Raw genomic sequence first — 16,191 nt, 5'->3', positions numbered from 1 at the left:
AAGCTTCATGATAAATGTTTCATTTTAGACCCCCACTGCGGCAGATTATGTCATTTTACCTGTTCCTCAATGACTGCTGATGCACCCTGTGTTAAAGTACATTGCATTCCTTAGTCCTCTTCATTGCCTATGCTTTACGGTTTGTAGATGTTCACTCTACCGACAAATGATCAAGAGCATATTAGCCTCCCTGCTCAGTATGGATCCCAAGATGGAATTCCTTTCATTTTAGATGCGCTGAGAAACCCTTTTTCTTGTGGAAGGAGGCACGGTGCTACTTGAATATGTGAAATATGAAATGAAATGCTTTTTTGGTTTTTTGATTTTATGGTCTCACCAGTATTGTTTCTCTGATGCGTTTCATTATCAACCCAAAGTCCTGTTTACGGCATCTCAGCGTTTTCTCACATAATATGTTTTTTTTTTTCTTTCGCTTGTTTTCATCTGGAATCAATGCTGTAGAAGCTGTATATCAGGGGGCACGAGTCTTCCATTTTTTTGTCTGACACGCAGCCAGGCTGGTAAACATGATTTATAACTCATCACTGCAGTGGGGAGAGGCAGTGGCACTGTGTGCCGGCACAACCTGTTCAGTGACCCGTGGGATAACCCGATGAGAGCTCGGGGGAAAAGCCCTGTGCTCAGAGCAAGATGTGTGGCCGGGGACAGAGGCTGAATGCAGATTGGTCCCTTCCACAGCTGTGCTGAGGTGAGGCATGAGGCACGGGTTTTCCCTTGGAAACATGACTGATTTCGTAAGGGCGCCGAACTGACGTGTAACCTGTCTGACACTAGCGCAAACAGACACTTTACCTGAAGCTATGAAATCATCACTTCCTTTTAAGTTCATTGCCCAGCTTTTTTGTTTGGCTTTTGACAGTGAGTCCCAGTTCAGCGGTCTATTCCGCAGCAATTGAATTGCGATTTGACTCAGTCGAGCTAGTCACTGCCAGATTAAGGAACTGGGTCAGGCTGACTCCTTGCAAAACAGCCCTTTTGTCTCATGCTCCGCCCAGGATAGCTTTCTGTAATCAATCAATGGGCATCTCTGTCTGTTCAGGCCCTGAATATGAGGTTTGCTTTCATCAGGGGGATAAGCACCATGGCTATCCTGGCTCCCCAAATCTGCAGGCTTTACCAGATAAGCAGGAGAGCAGCTGCTGACTGTAAGTGAAATGATTAAAGCTTGCTCTTCTTATCACCAGTGTGATTCCTCTTTCAAAAAAAACAGGCCATGCTTAACATAAATAGCATTAGTGGGACAGAGCTTAGAGGTCCTCTTTGGTGCATGCAACTGGAAATGGGCTTGCAAGATCATAGCACATAAGAAAAAAAAATCTATAATATTTAAGACCCTTGCCTGGTAAATGGCCTGCCTGCAGGATTATCACTGGCCCAAGCAGATGTTAATTTCAAAAAACATATGTCGGGGCCTTAGCCTGCTGTAAACATTACCGTTGAACAGGATTTACCGGCAGTAGAGCATATTTAGCAGGCCTTTAACAGAATCAGTTCACACATATAGGTCACATGGGCAATCAAAGCTCTGTCATCTCCGGGACAAAGTCCAGGTGATGGAGATGTGATTATCTTAAATATCTTTAATAGTCTGAGTCATAAGGAAATCAATAGCAAGCTCCTCAAGACAGAGTGAAACAGAGATAATAGCAAGAAAAACAAAATAATGGCACATACAATTGAGAATCAATTTGGCGTTCTCAACAGGTGGTACAGTCACATATGTAGAATGGGCCACATCAGCGTGGATGGGGCCTGAAGTTAACGAGAGCATCTCCCATCTGTTTGCCTCCCTGGGGCGGGGCAAAAAGAAGCTGCCGCCGCTCTGCAGATACGGTAGTCACATCTGCTCCCAGCATTCCACCACACACGCTAGCAGGGAAAGAATTGGGCACAGCCAGGACTACAACAGACCCCTCCTGTGCTCTCATGGATATCTCTCTGAAATTACTTTAAGCCACAGCAGCCAAGGCAAAAATAGTCTTATTGTGTCTTATAGCATTCAGCTGAGGGAATTGCTACACTTGCCATCTCTCACTTTAGACTCCTCAACAGGGCCTCGCAGGATAGTTTAATGCAAAGCATTGTTATCCCCACAGCTGTTTCATTGTTTTCAGCTGCTGTTTGGAAAGCCAACCAGCGCCGATCAAAATTTTGACAGTCGAAATGGACTGGTGGATTTCCCAGTCCTCAATGGCAAATGTATCTTGAGACGCACACCGATTGTATGCAATTTCAGTTGCTTGTCATTTGAAAAGAAACAGCTGCAGTCCATAGCATAGGCTGTGTGTACTCCCATTGACACCAAATTTATTCTTTAAAAACTGGCAGTAATACATGGTTACACATACAGCGCCACCAACTCATATTACTTTAAACTCTGCAAACAGCCTTACTGACAAACAAGCAGCTTTGACTATGCTGACTGTTAAACCAGCACTGGCTCTATTGTGTGTGTGTGTGGGGGGGGCCTCCTCCACTGAGAAATGAGTTCACTGCTGGGGCTTCAGCAGGTCGTCAGTTCGTAATGGATGTGCTCAGAGTATAAATGACCTGGCTTACTGTTTCAAGATTTCAAGTCAGACTGCCAAGTCTCCTCACTTGTCCTCAACACTTCAGAAAGCCTGACCCCAATCATAACCTCTTGTAAGGTGAAATACAACTTGTACTTATGCTCATAATGCTGGGAGCAAAAGTATAGCAGCTTGTACCTGCTTTAAAGGAGCTTTGCCTTGGCAAGAGCCAAGAAGTAATCTGCAAATGTCACGGAATGAGAAATGGGAATGCATGAATGTGTGTGTGTGTCCGTGTGTGGGTGTGTGTTTTATATTATATTACATTACATGCATTTAGCAGACGCTGTTATCCAGAGCGACTTCCAAGACAATAGAACATAAGTGTATCCATTCAATTTAAATGAGCACCAGTGTCAGACCAGGCTAACAACACTCCCAGACCAGTGAGTGTGAGCATAACACTATTCAAGCCCTACCACTATTTAACTTGTGCACTCTGACAAAAGTCAAATGTACCACGATACAACAGTCCTGAGAATACAAATTCATAACACATCATGATACTATTACATGTACAATTAACATCAAATACAAGAACAAGAAGTAGCAGGTATTATGGGGTGGGGATAGAAGTGGAACTAATGTGTAGTCTGAACAGGTGGGTCTTCAGTCTGCGTCATAAGATGGCCAGTGATTCTGCTGTCCTAACCCCATGGGGAGTTCATTCCACCACTGAGGGACCAGTACAGACAGGGATCACGTCTGAGAAGTGCAACCCCGTTGGGTCAGGACAGTCAGTTGCCCTGTAGATCTGTAGATGCAGAGCGCAGCAATACATGCTTATTTTTTTTACATACCTGTACTAGGTTACTAAAATGTGCTCACCAGATTACTGAAGATTACTGAAGACCCAAACATACTTAGACATTATTTGCTACATAAACCAATTTTACCAATTATGTGTAATCTTACTTTCCAGCAAGTAACTGCTTAAATCGCCACACAAAAACATATCCAGATTATGCCACAAAATCAAAATTACATAAAGACCAGAGCAGGCAAAGAAAGGAAATGTAGTCAACGACAAAGATGTAATTGTCTAAAAAATCATGTGAACCACACTCATTCATAAAATGTAGGTTCCTGTCCTATGCTCTTTTTACTCGACTCCCACTAATAACTGAGCAGACATTCAGATCCATAGGCAAAAAGAACTGAAGGCCAGATTTAAAGATAATGATGATAGTAATAAAAGTCTTTTAACATTCTTGTTTGTGACAGTTATAATTCACAACAAATTAATGACAATTGACTGTAGATGTCAGGTACTTTGGTAATTAACTAAATGAAACACCTCTCAGCACAGTTGGCATGAAGAGTTAGGATGGATCTACCATTGTGGTAACCTGGTTGAACACCCAGGGGCACAATCCATGAAGGGAGAACCAGGGGGAACTCAAAATGTTTGAAAAGTTATGAATATCACTGTTACTATTATTTTAAATGATAATATAATAGCACATTTCACAACAAAACCTGGCCATAGGTTTAGTGGGAATAGGGGGGAAATATCCCCCCCCCCCCCCCCAAATGTAGAGAAAACATTTAATTGCCCCCCCCCCCCCCCCCACACACACACACACACACACACACACACATAATGAAATTAACTAAAACTAATGTTTTAATTAGAATTGTCTAATCCATTAATTAAAATGAATTAGCTAGCTATCTAAGTTATTGTTTTGTAAAAGTCACTTCAGACTACTACATATGTAAAGTAATGGGGATATTTATGGCTTAATAAACTTTAAAATATACTCCTCATTTGATTGAAATTGGGTAGTCCTTAGAACAAATGTTTTGTCCTCTGTGTCATCTCTTTTCTCTGATTAGTGCTTCTGTGACTGCGAGCTCTCCTCATTATCTGGGCTTTGATACTGACCACAATCAGAAAATGAAAGAACGTAAATTTCCACGAGTTATGAGAACTAGAGTTAACATTAGCCATAGTAAATCAACCGGAGTACTTAATGGACCTCATTTTCAAAGCTTCCTCCCACATTAAGCACATTCATCCAACAAATGTTGATGCAAAGTTATATATGCAGAGCAGCATCACAGTGTGACATTGTCCATTCACATATTAATTGTGATGTTGACCCCTTTGTGTAGCATGTAGTGTGTCTGGCCCTGAGGGATATCACTACTATGGGCTCATATGATCTCTTTCATGGTCATATTTGAGCAAGATTATAAACTTCCAATATACCTGTGCCACTAAGCAATGGAATGATTTGCCAGAATTTGCCAATTTTCTCCATACCTATTCTGTTATAGTTTAACTGCTGATATGTATCCCACCTTGGTGTGGGTGGAAACACAATGCTGTAGAGCTTCCTTGTCCCAGCTATCAACCATTCACAATATAGGGGGCCTGCAGACCTCCTGTCTTGCTGTCTCACTGTGACAGCCACTGTGCTCATGCTGGAGCGCAAAACACAATTGTCCGATGAGTCCAATAGGTTTCACTAGGCTTCACTGATATAATCCAAACAACTTGCAGGTGCCTGATGAGTCAGAGGGTGCATGAGAGCAGAGAGGCAAGCAAGCCCTGCCAACATACCCATCCCCAGCAGAATGAAACCAATTTGTTCCACTACTGTGGGCTCCTAGTCATCATTGGCTGATGGCTTGGTTGGGATCAAACCCCAGCTGTAGAGCTCAGTATGTGCTCAAAGCAAAGTGCTTAACCATTGAGCTACTTGGGGGTGCACACCAAACAAATATGCTCCTCAGGTGTATATTTTGCATCTGTATAGAGACACTTTCCACTTTAAATTTCACTCATGTACTGGTTGTGTTCTTGTCCTAATAACACCATATCCATACATATTTCTTCTCTTACGGCAGACATTAATGCCACATACTGTACTTATCTGTACAGTACTTATGAAATATCTGCTATAACTTATATTGCTTTCATGCTCTTTGAATCTGTCTGTGTCAATTCCCTTCTGATGAACATGGTTAAAATAAATGAATACATTTCAAATTTAACATGACGTAAAAAGCAGTTCTGACACAGAGTACCCATAAACAATAAAATAGACTTTATGATTCTGTTGTGTAAGGATGTTTTGGTCTGAAATTCTAATACTGTATGGATGTATTTTTTTTATTTGGGAAGAGCAAAGCCTTTCACACTCTAGCAGTTCAAAAGTACATTGATTTGTCAAAGAAATAATTGTAAAAACCCTGACCACTTGAATTGATCAAACCTGTCATAACTTGATAAATGTAACAGCACGAATGTCAAAGGGGCTGTGTATATGAAATAATCATGTGTTTATGAACAACATGTGGGCACAGATCAGGTTTACTTAGGATATGCCACAAATATCACCTGTTGCTAGAAGAGGTTTGGAAAAAAATGAATTGTAATGTTCATGATTACATGGATGAAAACCTTTCTGTATTTTACTGAAAAAGTATGTTCAGTGATGTACTAAGTATATTACAGTAAGTATAAAGCACCAGCTGGAGGCATGCACATGCATTCACTTACATGGACGTATGAACACCCACACACACAGTGACAATTTTGAAATTCATATTTGTGGTTAAAATGCCGCACTCTTAAAATTAGATTGGCATGATATAATAGCACCTGTCATTTTGAGATATATATTTAAACAAGCAGATGTTTAATCGCAGTTACTTCAAAAATTCATAAGTACATTTGCATTCAAAACCTGAATGATGAAATTCTGTGTTCATTCACTTTTTATTCATTTTTATTGTTTTGTGCAGGGCTGAGATTTCATTTAGTTGGATCAATGCCAGTCTGTTTGTCTTGCCAAAATAAGACTTGGTTTGAAAATGAGAAAAGACTTTGTTCAGCTCAGGCTCAAACCCCCAAGGGACAAATTGATACTACATTTCAACTAAGGCTTGGCAGTTCCTGGAAAAAAGAACTGGGGAATATTGCACATTGTCAATTACCAGTACTTTCATAACATTTAAAAGCAGTTTGGTCAAGGGCCAGCAGTGATTTATTTCAAACACATAAAGTATAACTTGGTTTACTCAAAGATCAATATTGGTCAGTATTGGTCTCATCTAATGTAATTAAGAGATGCTGTAAATTTATATAATTGATGCTTGCTGTTGAGCAGTGTAACCTCTGAGTCTTTAACCTCTAAGCAAACCACTGTTGAAATGTAGATTACCACCACACCTATTCTTATTAACGTTTGTAAATTTAAAGGTATATGCACAATAGGCAAATGTTTGAGAAATTGAATTCTTCTTAATATATTGTGAAATCTGGGATGAATTCCATGTTTTGACCACTACATACACCTACCATGTTTCAACAACTCATAGCCTTATGTCCACAGTGGAACATGTTACTGTTGATCCCACTGGTAATGAGAAGTTGCCATGGTCACCATTATGCCACCAGTGTACTCATGGGTCTTGAATTCAACCTGTCCATGACCTTTCGGGAGAGGGGGTCTATCTTGTCAGTGCAGAATTTTCATTATGATTTAAAACAGCCAGGTTTGAGGCAGGGGACCTCTGAACTGTGTTGTACATAAAAAAAAAACACTGAGCACCCTGAAAAGGGATTTTAGTCTTCAAGGTTTTGTGTGGTATGGACTTCAGTTTGCATAGCAGATTGGAGAATGTTGTTTTCCTTTTTTTTGTTAAAAAACATCTCTTGTGTTTTTTAAACCCTCAAGTGGGAGGACTGAATTAGCTAAAAAAGCATGGCATCACAACTTAATGAAGCAATCATAAAAATTATTAAAATAAGTTTTGCTATATGTCTGCTTATGCAGAACAGGACACACTGTCACTTTGTGTGTGCATATATATGTTGCGCCGAGTTGTGCCTCAACCATGTGATGTCACATTAGTCACTGCAGATCGTGTCCTAGTAGTGAGGGTTTTAGTCCCTGAAGGGATGGACAATCTCTATGACCAAAGCTGTCACAGAATCCTCTTCTACACCATTCTGTAGTCCTGTCCAGAATTTTTGGAACATGAATTCTAAAGGTTTAAATATGAGGTGTTATAAAAAAGGCTAAGAAGTATAAGACTAAGAAGGCTAAGACTGTGAATACTTTCCTTGAATTCATGTGTGGAATAATGAACCAATTGCTGCTTCCAGTTCTTAATCCCATACAACAATTTACAAGTACACAGTCTGAGGTGGATCTGAGGGTTTGCAAGAAAACATTCATTAAATTGGTCTCCACATGCAGTAGAAGAATTGAAATTAAGTCCATTATGGTGAAGATGCCTGCATATTCACAACATATTTCTCCTGCACCAATCCAATAAATATATATTTTCAGCAAAGCAGCAGACATTACATCATATACACCCTAAACACAACCATTTCAATGGCAACCAAGTGAAATATTCCTGACCCAAATATTCAGTACCTTATCTTTCCTGCTGGTCTCATGTGCATAATTTGCAGTCAGTGTGACACCTTCCTGGTGTTCTGCCCAAGCATGGGGCGAAACCTTAAGAAAGTTTTCCCATGTAGTCAGAGATAACACTGGCAGTGATTCAGAATAATCAAACCAATTCACATTGTAACGGTAGAAGAGATACTACAGATACAGTACATATACAAAATAAGTAATAGGTTTACCTTATATCCCCCCATTTACGACAATACATCTGCATTGCATGAAACCTTTATAAAGCAGTAATGGCATGCTGGAGAAGGTGTTATTTCTGATTTATGAGGTTACACTTTATATAAAATGTGATCTTTTATGCATCTATGGATTCCATTAGTTTAGTGAGTTAGCGTAATTTTTCTGACTAGTCTGTACCATACCACAAAGGTTTCCTTTTTATAAATGACATACACATCATTATTTTATACAGCTCAGTTTTGGTTGGTTTTATTTGTTCCCTTTTCAAGAATGGTGCTCTCACCTTGATCCCATCTCAGCTCTTCCTGTGACTGCACTGGTTCCCTCCCCAACCCAAGATGTCCCTCTACAGGTGATTGTGTTTGGATAGTACACAGGACACTCGCTACCCACACTAACTGCTCCCCGTACCAGTCTAAGGCCACTCTCACTTGTGTAGCTGGCCCACACTGAACACTTTTAAAGCTTCATCTCTTCTGAGGCCCTCCACCCTGGAGACAGACAGATCTTCTCTTCCCTCTTCTCAGCAGGAGCAGTGCAAGGTGACAGCTCTCCACATTACACCCACACAAAATACAAAAACAAGCAGAACAAGGATGGTGGTCCATCTGAGAGTTTGCAATCAACCAGTCCCTCTCATACTTTAAAGAAGCTGTCAACATGCCCCTGAGTCACCATGCCTCTTGGTCATGTTCTCCTGTGAACAGGTGAGCAATCTTCCAATACCCCCAGAATTTACGCCAGTACCAACTATTTAGTCCCCGGCTGAATTTCTCCAGTCTTATCCCCAACAGTCAGACTCCACCTCAGCTCCTGCAGCCTCAACACCACACACAAAATCCAGACAACACAAACCTCAGACAAGAAAAGGGTTTTACTCCCTCTACCTTTGTTCTATTAAGGAGCCAGCTGCCTCTCCCCAGCTGCTCTCACCTGGCTGCCCTTTTTATTGTCCTTGCCCAATCACTGACAATCAGAAACAGGTGTGCCTCATCTGGCTGTACACTCTAACTCCCATGAACCCCACCCCCTTACCACTCCCAGTAAGGAGCACCAGCTGCTGACATAATTAAATAATATTCCAGGTACATTTGGGAAATTCCTTCTCTGGTATTTAGTGACATTACTGTCAGGGTTCTCAGCCCCTCTGAAGAAGATTAATGCTATTCACATGAATAGTGTGAAACCTTGGCCTTTACCTTTACATTATTTTTGAATGTTTGTCTTATTTTCACAGAACTGATGTCATTTAATTGGAAATTGTACTGCGTGAAATAAGATGTTTCCATTCCAACCGCTTCCATTGTTTAGAGGAAAGAAGTTTCTCAAAGTTTGCAGCCATGAGTTTTTGTAACTCAAAAACAGGAGAACATAAAGAAGTAAAGAAAAAAGCCACCCCATTTCACTGTTAAATGAGAGGGGATGCATTCATAAGAAAAACATGACACAAATGTTAACCAGCAGATGCATTCTGTAACTGATTTGACTGGGTGAAGGAAAGAGTTTTGCATCACTGTTACGAACCAGTTTCAAGGTGTCTGCTGCACTGGCTTTGTCTAGTTTCCAGCTACTTGACTTTTGAATCTGCTGACTGGAGAGGTCTTGATAATGGGTCTTTTGTATTGGATTCACTGTTGCCAAAACAGCCAGCCCTGCTATGCCCCCTTCTATGTGGGGAGTCTCGGACAGATTCTGAGATTAAATTGCTTAAAGGAGCAAGTCTCTTTTCTGCCTTTAGTACTGGTGTCGAGTCAAATAAATTAGAGGGCTTGTTTCTGAATTGAACATACTCAGTTTCAAAAGCATCTGTAATATGCAGGGCTAAATATGAATTATGGAGAGTGTAAGGTATAGTCAACTCTAATGAGCTGAACGTGTATTCAAATCTGCAGTGACTGGAAAGATTTTCTACATTGCTTTACCGATTAAATATTACATAGCAGTGTGTAAAATTCCACATCAATTTTTCATAATTTGTAATCTTAAGGAAGACACAAATATGATTACATATTTAATTGACTTTATGTGGAAAATAAAAAAAGGCCTTAAAGAACAAAATATGGTAGTACTACAAAGTTTGTGTTCTTCTGTTTTTGAAAAAAAAATAGCAATGCAAAATTGGGATTACTGATTTTTAGTATTAAGAATGCTTAATTTAAGTGCTTAATTTAATTGTATAGACAGCCCATAGGACTGGAAATGACATGCTTGTATTTTGTGAGAATTTCTTCATAAAATACAGCTATAAATGAGGGTCCATCAAGCATAATAGAGATTCTTCCAACTTTTTGCAGTAAACAGTATGTGGTAATGTGGAAGGACCACCAGGAGGGGGAAATGCATGAAGGCTCATGTGAGATCATAAAGCTGTTTGCAGCAGTATATGGTCAACCAAGACCTGCTTTGAAAAGTTAACATATGGTAACTTTTTGAATACACTGACATGGTGCTCAGTTGTAATTGTAGCTTCACAAGTACACTACATAACTCAAAAATCTAACTGTAGGCACACAAAGAATTTACACAAGACATACATGCAGAATCACAATTGGAACTGGAACTCAAATCTAACTTTGTGTACTATAGGAAACACTCATCCTGTGGCCATATACGTTTTCAGAGTGCTAGTCCTTAGCATGCAAGGGTTAGAGGGTTTTTTATCCATTACTGAGACCATTGACAGGACAAAGTGTGAAAAATAAAACAGGTCATGTCAGGGATTATTAATATCAGTGTGAAATATAATTATTCTTTTATGATCTTGCGCAAATTCAACCAGGTAATGCTGCTCAATCCTGTAATGATGCAAGACCCCACTTTCTCAGAAACCATCAATAATTTATCCTCTAGATAACATGCCGGAACTTCAACTCCCCCATTCTCACACCCCTTTTCCAAGAAATTAGATTTGTCAGTTTGACTGTAAGTTTTTTTTTTTAATTACCACCTTTCCTTTATTTATACAGCCTCTGTACATTTATAGCAACTTCTGCATAGCACTCAGAATAGGTTGAGGGCCCTAATGAGACAGGAGCAAGGAAAGGCTTACCTTCCCCAGACCCTTTGAAGACCCACACTTCAAATGATACCGGGAATCATTTGTTTCTGTGCCTGCTTTAAATCTTTGAAAAGCAACAGCATGTCTGATGACACTGAAGCTGACTCATACTGTCCTTCACCTTAATTCTTGCATGGTCAAAATTACCATTGAAAAATGAAACTCTGAGAGCACACTTGGCACCAATAATGCAGAGCAGACAGGTAACTTTAATCATCATTATTGTATAATCATTATCATTACCGTATGAAAGAGTATCTAATAAAAGTGAAGCTAAAATCTAATAAAACAAATTATGAACTCCAGCTGCAATTTATGATGGAGTGAGCACCAAGCTTTCCCTCCCAGGTCAGAAGATGGGCCCACAGAGCCTCTGACCTGCTGAGCCTACCTCCTCAGGTCTGGAAAGAAGATAGTTGATGTGGGGAGAGAGTAGGGCGATCCATAAAAGCTAAATCCCCACCACCATCAGAACCTGAGTCAGAAGCAAATAAAGCTACAAATCTCAAACCAAAAAGCTAGAAGCCTGGTTCATGTTTACATTACATTTTATTTCCCAGATCTGATCTTGCCCACTGCAACAGCCAGGTAAACAGATAAGATGGAAGGTTATCAATATCTTTCACAAGATGGTAGAGAACCTACTAGGACACAAAGTGTGAAAGTAACTAGTCATTCTTAGGAAGATGTCAGCTCTTAGGTTGTATGCATTATAAAGATCCATCCTGAGATTAGCTAGCCAAAGTATGTGCAATATAGCTTATTGAAATTGTAAAATGGCCATTTGCTAGTGCTGCTATATCTATGAATGGTATTATGATGTGTGGATGTAATACTGATAAATTTTTACAACAAAAATACCTTTTGCAGTATTAGCTAGGGTTTGTAAATAATTCACACCAGCATAGAATTTCAAACATCTAACTAGTCAGGACCCATGTCTTATTTACTGTTTGGTGTTGAACAGTAAATACACCCCAATGACTGAGTAGCCAACCAGGACCAGCCTTGTTTTTACATGTTTGCACGTGTGCACGCATGTGTGGTGAATGGTGTTGGCCTCTTTCATTTGGGAGTTTGGCTGATATGAGCATGTCATTACCAACACCCAGCCTTGACCACTGCCCCATATACACCCAGTTTTCATTCCAGTGTAAAGAGCAGACACAGCCTCAGGTAAGAGTGTTAATGCTTGCCTCCGTAATACAACAGGACACGTGTCCACACAAAATGCCCTTATACATGGCCTACACATTTCCGCATGCCTCTCAGCAGTGAGTGACCATTAGATGTTCGTGTCACCCTCTGGGTATGGAGATACTTAGTCCATGTCTGAAACAAATGTATCACTTGGGAGCACATGTGGAAGTGCTCCAAGAGGAGAAAAATATCTCAATATTAGTACACTGTAGATCAGTAACAACAGAACACTAGCACAAAGGAACTAAGGAGGCTGGGATGGAATGCTAAGACTTTTCCCATGGAACTGTGTTAACAAATACATTGCCCTCCAACCAGTCTTAACCATTTCATTCATTTACTTATTTTTGCTCACCCATTTCAGAACTGCACAGGGTTGCCCTTGTATGTTTATCCAGAGCTCCCCTTTTGCTTCTGGCTTAAAATAAGGGATAGTGTATTCAGATAGTCCCATTGTGTGGCACATAATGTATTTGTAACTGTGTTTCTACAAAGTGATTTGTCCACATGTAGTAGAGGCATGAGAAATACTGCCAAAGAGCTTTCCAGTACGCAGTAGCGCTGAAACTTTAAGGCAAGGATTTCAATCTGGTCCCAGCAAAATGGCATCAGAACTGTAATCTGCAAGAAAACCAAACTGGAGGGAATGTCACCTGCAGGCTGTCATCAAATATACAGAACACATCATCCATTACTTCATAATTCAGTGCTTCAGTTATAGTGCACAAACTCGTATCTTTTTCTCCATGTTGTTAGCGATAAGATCAGCAGCCACACATATTACAGTTGATAGGTCTGGTAATATAAAGGATCCAGAGCTTTAATCTTTCAGTGATTTCTCCACTCTCACAGCACTTTCCAGGAAATGGGCCCTGCTTTGTGATTCCTCCAGTAAAAAGTGACACATATCACCAGACACAGAGTGAAGCCTTTATTGAATGATGTCATTCAATTAGGCTGTGATCTGGCATATCTGAAGCACTGCCGGTACACTGTGAAGTTAGCCTGTAAATTCCTCTGTCACTCTTTTTGCTTGGCTGGGTTATCTCTCCATAGATAGTCCCTTACGTAACAGCTCTTTCTTCTCACACAGCACAGCCTGTGTTTTGGACATTCTAAGCAGCTGCTCCATCATGTATTCCACAAACTTGTTATGTCATGCCTACATTATGTCACAGCCTCTCTCTCCAGCTCTGGAACCTGTGGGCTTTTTCAAAGAAAAAATGGAATGGAATGGTCTTTCCATTGGAGTCGCAGGGTGCAATGGTTTCTTGTTGTTTTCTGGTCCCAGCTCTGCCACATGGAAGAGAGCTCCTAAAGCCAATGTCTTATCATTGCCTCATCTAAAAGTAGAAATTTGTGTGTGAAACTGTGATTGTTTTCAAAAATCGTAAAAGCCCCAGAAGTGCCTAGAATGATGAATGATGAATACCTGAATGATGGTACAGGAGGTGCAATCAAGAGTACCCTTCAAGGTGAACATATACCTATTTGTCTTTGTTTGATGTTACCTTGATCTTGCGTCAAGTGTTACAGTGAAGAGTTATATACTCCGGACAAACCTCTTGTCAAGTAATGGGTTATGGTGTGGATTTGTCACAATGGGTCAGGTGCACCTGCCAGATCCTCAAATTGATCTGTTAGACTACATTTTGTCACAATGACATGTATTCAGATACTTTAGCATATCTTTACATACTATCAAAAGACTGCATAAAATAAATTATTCTGTGTAATGGGTACACCATTGCATATGACCAGTGATTCAGAACATTCAGAACGAGAAGTAGTGGTTGTTTTGCAGAAATAGGAACAACAGAAATGGTACTGGCCTCATAAAATACTACTCAAATGAATAATACTTAGAAATCAGTAATAAGAATTAAGGTTTTTTTCAAAACTCCCCATAAAAACAGTCACAGTCCAGAGAGCTGACTCCCAAGTCAATGTCATGCATGTTGTCTGAAGTCTTTTTCTTTTGAAGAAGATGGTGATTCTCCTGGGCTTTGGTATACCTCATTATATAGTTCCTAATTAGATGGGTGTATGTCATAAGTCAAGGTGTATGTAATAGTTATGTGCTAGATTTACTGGTAAGTTCTACAGAGTTGCAAGTTTTCCTAGAATCCTTAGTTTAAAAGAATTGATGGTCTTCTTTGTTACCAGCAAGTGAACATGGTAGATCCATATTGTTGAGCCTAAAGTGGAAAACCATTAGAATCATATGGAGGGTAATACCTTTGTTATTTTGTCAAACGATTAAAGAAATGGACATTTTTATCATTACCATTTTTATCATTTATCCTTACAATTTTAACATTGCTCAACAAGTAGATGGCAACTATAATTTAAGGGCAAATCAGGACGTCTCCACTTTCCACATTAATCTGGCTGGAGTCATCATTGATGACCCCAAAGGTCAGGTCTTGAGCTGTTCTCAGCATTGAAGCAATTTCAGAGACTGAAAAACATGCCAGTTATCACTAGTACACATGTATGAAATTGTATGACTAGTATGAAGCTTTTCTCATTTTAACAGATTTTTTAGGGTCTAGTTCAACAGTTAGGAAGCACAGAAATGTGACATTTTTGCTGTTCTACGTTTGACTTCAGTCATTTTTGTAGATAATTTATTCAGTCTAAATATTAGTCCTCATAGCACTATCACAGTTGTGTCAGAAAAAAAAACATTGACAGGGTAAATGTATGTAAAAGTTTAATCCTATTATTTATCACATTTCAACTTTTAATATATGCCCCTAGGTAGAAGACGGGAGGGTTATTATATCATGAATATTCTGTCCTCTCAAATGGGTCCCAAAGTAGGCACATTGTATAAGTACTATTTTAAATGCACTACACACCCATGGAATAGAACTGTACATCAGAGGAACATTTTAGTTTTAAAATGTGAATCAGTGAGAAACAGTTCTGTCTAACACAGTAAAGGTTAGGAAGTTTAATATAATTCAACATCCCCCCCTATGTCGGCATAACCATTGTGAATGTCATTGAACATTTAAAAAGAATTTACTGCTCTCTGTAGCAGCTTAAATAAAACCATCCATGTGGTTGTTCACTCCCCATGAGATGTAATGCCTGCTGTAAATTTCAAAGCAAACTAAAACTACATTAGCTCAAGTGCAGGCCACCCTGTAAACAAATAAATCCAAGATATTTCAGCCTAGGCCAATGAATAATATTCTGGTTCTTGACATCATCATATCTATTAAAGTATCTGTTCATTCAGGCAGGATTGCATTTATAGGAGGAAATATGGGAACAGCACTGAGAACAGTGATAAAATCCGAGTTTGGTCTTAATGCAGTCTTCAGAACAACAAGGCAGCTAAAGAGTGTAGGGACTTCTCTGCTAGGCAGAGGTTAGGGGAGCCACTCTGCATGCAAAGCTGACAGACTTGCAACAGGCATATAAATATGGTGCAAGGATATGGTCACCTTGTTTGAAAGTATGCTAAGTTGGATGATGGGAGACTTGTGAAAGTCAAATGCCTACTTATGATTTGCAGGTGCACAGCCACTGACATGAAAAATCTGGTTGGATCTTGGCCGGAGTGCGGGGGTGGGGGGTGGGTTGCCAATCTGGGAAGCTCAGAGTTTTGGATTATTTCCTGAAGTGCACTACTCTGCAGGTGAGAGAGTCTCCGTCCGACTCAGATATAAACAATGACCTCTATGCACCAGTCATCCTCTGCAAA

This window comes from Megalops cyprinoides, chromosome 3 (assembly GCF_013368585.1).
Source record: "Megalops cyprinoides isolate fMegCyp1 chromosome 3, fMegCyp1.pri, whole genome shotgun sequence".
NCBI lineage: Eukaryota > Metazoa > Chordata > Actinopteri > Elopiformes > Megalopidae > Megalops > Megalops cyprinoides.
This window is presented reverse-complemented; position numbering follows the sequence as displayed.